This window comes from Oryctolagus cuniculus, chromosome Y, assembly GCF_051225735.1.
Source record: "Oryctolagus cuniculus isolate XC-2025 breed Fujian yellow rabbit chromosome Y, ASM5122573v1, whole genome shotgun sequence".
NCBI classification, from domain to species: domain Eukaryota; kingdom Metazoa; phylum Chordata; class Mammalia; order Lagomorpha; family Leporidae; genus Oryctolagus; species Oryctolagus cuniculus.
In genome coordinates, this window is record NC_142889.1 from 11,134,243 (window position 1) to 11,139,625 (window position 5,383).

The 5,383-nt window shown below is 41.8% G+C and overlaps 1 pseudogene; it reads left to right on the forward strand.

Annotated features, from left to right (window-relative positions):
• The first annotated feature begins 1,338 nt into the window (after nucleotides 1-1,338).
• LOC149119224 (dolichyl-diphosphooligosaccharide--protein glycosyltransferase subunit MAGT1 pseudogene) lies at nucleotides 1,339-2,382 on the forward strand (annotated as a pseudogene).
• The last annotated feature ends 3,001 nt before the right edge of the window (nucleotides 2,383-5,383 follow it).

The following is a 5,383-nucleotide window of genomic DNA, read 5'->3' on the forward strand; positions in this document are numbered from 1 at the left end:
ATGGAGCATCCTCAGGAAAATTTATCCAGTTTTCCTGCACTGTTCATTAAATATGAATAATGTATTTCTTGCTGTGCCATGGTGTCAACATACTGCCAGGTCAAGGTGCCCACAAGCAGCCATGGTCTCAGCTTCAGGTCCAATTTGTTCTCACCCTCTTTGGTATCACAGCATCACTCCTATAGCCAAAACTACCATTTTGATGAACTATTAGAGTGCAGACATCTCTACAGGAAGCAAAAAATACCTTCTATGAAAGCACTGGAAAAAGCTTGACTTTTTATAGCATTTTCCAATAACTATTTCCAACATCCAAAGGGGATAGAGTGTCCTTCTTCACCCTCTGGGGATGCCCTCAGAAACCCTCTATTCTAGGTATTGTCATCCAATATCCCATGGATCTATTTGCTAACAATGGGGTCCAACCCCCTGGAATACGGAATACAGAATCTCCAGTAATCAACACAGATTATGGAACAAAGCAGGCACTCAACAAATGTTTGACAGATTAATCAGTTCACTAATCACTTACTTTCTGAATAAACACATTTGCAGGTTGCACAGTTTATAAAGAATTTTTCTACTCACTGTCATGCTTGACTACAACAACATGAAGTCCCACTAAGGTGGGGTCACAATTACCCAATCTACAGATGGGGATGTGGATGCTGAAAGAAACCAAGTGACTTATGTCACACAAGGGTCGGAGACAGGATACAGTGAACATCCTTATCAACTGTCCCTCATTAGACTCTCTTATCTCAGATAGGGCTCTACTGCATTAGATAAGAGGATTGTTTGCATAATTGGAAATGATCAGTTTTTGAGGCTCCTTGATTCCTAGACCATTGCTTCATGCATATTCCTCTTTAATTTTATTTATGTTTGTCTATATATTCGAGTTTTTAGTGACACACACCAAATAAATATGCTCTATATTATGGGTAAAGAGTTTATTCAGTACTGTACTGGAAAAAACGGGCTCTCTGGGAAGGCAATAGTCTTCCAAAGCACTCTTCTTCCCCTACCCTGTCATCCCCTTACCTCTGGAGAGAAAGTAATATGATTTATCCACTCTACAGAAATCAAAATAAACATGATAGGCAGATCTCATCATTGGGACAGTGTGACAGCATTTCAGAGCACCTATGCACTGTTGTGATTGCTTCAAGAGGGAGCAAAATCATTTAGTACACAGGTAGAGATGTCTGTGACTATGAACCTTATTCCTTGAAGACTCTCAATCAATGTGTTATAATTGACCTAAGATTTTTAGACTGCAGTTCTCATGCCCCACCTTCAGTCCCAGTCAGAGGAAAGTTTTCACCAGCGAAAGGGAGAGCTGTGAACATGGCAGCGCCTCGATGGTTCTGGTGTGGCTCTGAGACCATGGCAGTGGCACTGCTACTCATTTAGGAGGTTCCTTTGGCTTCTGCCCAAAGAAAGATGGTGTTATCTGAAAAGGTTAGTCAGCTGATGGAATGGACCAATAAAAGACCTGTAATAAGAATGAATGGAGACAAGTTTTGTCGTCTTGTTAAAGCTCCACCAAGAAATTACTCCGTTATTGTCATGTTCACTGCTCTCCAACTTCATAGACAGTGCGTTGTTTGCAAACAAGCTGATGAAGAATTCCAGATCCTGGAAAACTCTTGGTGATATTCCAGTGCATTTACCAACAGGATATTTTTTGCCATGGTAGATTTTGATGAAGGTTCTGCTGCTTCAGCTCCAACTTTCATCAACTTTCCTGCAAAAGGGAAACCCAAACGGGGCGATACATATGAGTTGCAGGTGTATGGTTTTTCAGCTGAGCAGATTGCCTGGTGGATTGCAGACAGAACTGATGTCAATATTAGAGTAATTGACCCCCAAAATATGCTGGTCCCCTTATGTTGGGATTACTTTTGGCTGTTATTGGTGGACTTATGTATCTTCGAAGAAGTAATATGAAATTTCTCTTTAATAAAACTGGATGGGCTTTTGCAGCTTTGTGTTTTGTGCTTGCTATGACATCTGGTCAAATGTGGAACCATATAAGAGGACCACCATATGCTCATAAGAATCCTCACACAGGACATGTGAATTATGTCCATGGAAGCAGCCAAGCCCAGTTTGTGGCTGAAACACACATCATTCTTCTGTTCAATGGGGGGATTACCTTAGGGATGGTGCTTTTATGTGAAGCTGCTACTTCTGACATGGATATTGGAAAGCGAAAGATAATGTGCATAGCTGGTATTGCATTGGTTGTATTATTCTTCAGTTCAATGCTGTCAATTTTCAGATCTAAATATCATGGGTATCCATACAGCTTTCTGATGAGTTAAAAGGGATCCAGAGATATGTAGACACTGGAATAATAGAAACTAAAAATGAGAAATGTGTTTGAAAAGAAAAATAAAACTTGTGCATTTTGTATTACCTCTTTTTTTCAAGTGATTTAAATAGTTAATCATTTAACCAAAGATGTGTAGTGCCTTAACAAGAAATTTCCTGTCAAAATAATTAAGTATTTGGAAATTATTCTCCTTTTAACATTGCCTTCCTAGTGTACTTTATGGAACATATAATTTAGTAGAATTAAGTATATCATTAAAAAAGTTTTTTTTTTTAAAAAAAACTACTACTTTGTTTTAATTAGAGCAAAGCTCAAAATTGCTTTAGCTAGCTTTTTGTCATTTGATTCTATATTGTCTTATCCCAAGGTAGGAAAAGAAAGTCCTGACCAGATGTTCTGGCATATGCCTATTATGGATAACTGCATCATCAGGAATCTGTTCTTAGCTCTTCCATCTTTGCAGGGATGTGTATACTTTATCTATATTTCTTTTGGGGTGGAGAAATCACATATGGTGTGTGATCTTCTGAAAACAAACCACCGTTCTTCAGAGTTTATATCTAGACTTCAGAAAGACTATTCAGCCCTCCTCCTGTGTCTTTCTTACTGAAATACAGTTCTATCCATGCTTCCTGATAACTGCAAATGTTACAAAGTACCTCTGAATACAGGATTATGATTTTTGCATGAGTGTGGTGTTAGCTGCCTTGTATTTGGAAAGATTTTTGATTCATTTCATGTTCTTAATTTTCTTTTATTTAAGATCACCCACACCTAATAAATGCATATATAGCTTAGCGTGAAAATCAGTAACTCATAGAATGATCTAAAATGTTTCTGAAAATTTAGAGAGTCTCACTTCTTTGATTTTTACCTAAGAGAAAAATAGATTCGGTTCTGTTTAGGAAAAGGATTCCCTTAGAATGGGAAAAGAAAGAAAATCATGAAATACTGAGTTTTTGTCTCTGTACAAACTGTTTTTTGAAGGTTCTTCTTTTTTTGCTATTATTTTAGCCTTTATTTTCTTTCTCCAAGTGGAGAAACAAAGTAAGAATTTAAAGAGGTTTTGTAGCTGGCGCCGTGGCTCAATAGGCTAATCCTCCGACTTGTGGCACTGGCACACTGGGTTCTTGCCCCGGTCAGGGTGCCGGATTCTGCCCCAGTTGTCCCTCTTCCAGGCCAGCTCTCTGCTGTGGCCCGGGAGTACAGTGGAGGATGGCCCAAGTGCTTGGTCCCTGCACCCCATGGGAGACCAGGAGAAGCACCTGGCTCCCACCAACGGATCAGCACGGTGCACCAGCCACAGCATGCTGGCCACAGCAGCCATTGGAGGGTGAACCAATGGCAAAGGAAGACCTTTCTCTCTCTCTCTCTCACTGTCCACTCTGCCTGTCAAACAAAAAAAAATAAATAAAGAGGTTTTGTTTTAGTTTTGCTTCTCTGTCTGTGGAAATAACCATATTTGCTAACCAGATTTCTGTGAAGAATGTTTTCATGGTTATTATGACATCTAACTATAACTTTCCCATAGTTATGAAATGTATAAATTAAAAAAAAAAAGAATTTTAGACTGCAGTCTTCCAATTAAGTTAATAGTTCCTTAGGGTATATTTTGGTTACAATGTTAACACTGGCTGATACACTCAGCCCACTGATGCAAACCCCATCTGCCTTTGGCTCATGGGGGAAAAAGTATAATTGATGGGACAGAAGTGCCTCAAAGGCAAATTGAGGTCATCCTCTGTCAGAAAAAAAATGGCAATTTGAGCTGGGGCAATCAGATTCCACAATGTTGTCAAAGATAAGCAACCCTGTTTATTTATTACCAACTTGGCAGAAACCATTAATGCATGTGTACAAAGTACTTTTTTTAAAGATAGATTTATTTGAAAGAGTTACAGAGAGGCAGAGGTAGAGAGAGAGAAGTCTTCTATCCACTGGTTCACTCCCCAAATGACTGCAACAGCCAGCACTATGCTGATCTGAAGTCAGGAGCTTCCTCCAGGTCTCCCATGGGGGTGCAGGGGCCCAAGGACCTGGGCCATTATCTACTGTTTTCCCAGGCCACAGCTTCATTGGAAATGGAGCAGCCAGAACTTGAACTGGTGCCCATATGGGATGCCAGCACAGCAGGTGGTGGCTTTACCCACTAGGCCACAGTGCTGGCCCTGCAAAGTACTTTTTATCTCACAGCTCAAAATCCAGACAGTAGTGTTTCAAGTGATTCATGATGTATTAATTCCAGGTTTGTTTGTTTGTTTGTTTTGACAGGCAGAGTGGACAGTGAGAGAGAGACAGAGAGAAAGGTCTTCCTTTGCCATTGGGTCACCCTCCAATGGCCACCGCGGCCAGCTCGCTGCGGCCGGCACACTGCGCTGATCCAAAGGCAGGAGCCAGGTGCTTCTCCTGGTCTCCCATGGGGTGCAGGGACCAAGAACTTGGGCCATCCTCCACTGCACTCCTGGGCCATAGCAGAGAGCTGGCCTGGAAGAGGGGCAACTGGGACAGAATCCAGCGCCCCGACTGGGACTAGAACCTGGTGTGCTGGTGCCGCTAGGCGGAGGATTAGCCTGTTGAGCCACGGCACCAGCCTAATTCCAGGTTTTAACACACCAGACTTCATATAAAGGAGCTATGTTCTTCCTAGGAATCTAAAACAGAGGAGCTGTAATGTAGTTCTCTGAAGACTGGAGATCAATGTTGAAAGTAACCCGAAAGATACTGTTTGTAGCTATAGGGATCCTGAGAATGAAGAAAGCACAACATGCAATTTAAATGATGTTTAAATGAAAAAGCTGGGGCTGGTGCTGTGGCTCACTTGGTTAATTCTCCACCTGTGGCACCGGCATCCCATATGGGCACCAGGTTCTAGTCCCGGTTGCTCCTCTTCCAGTCCAGCTCTCTGCTGTGGCCTGGGAAGGCAGTGGAGGATGCACCCACATGGGAGCCCAGGAGGAAGCACCTGGCTCCTGGCTTCAGATCGGTGTAGCTCCAGCTATAACAGCCATTTGGGAAGTGAACCAATGGAAGGAAGATCTCTCT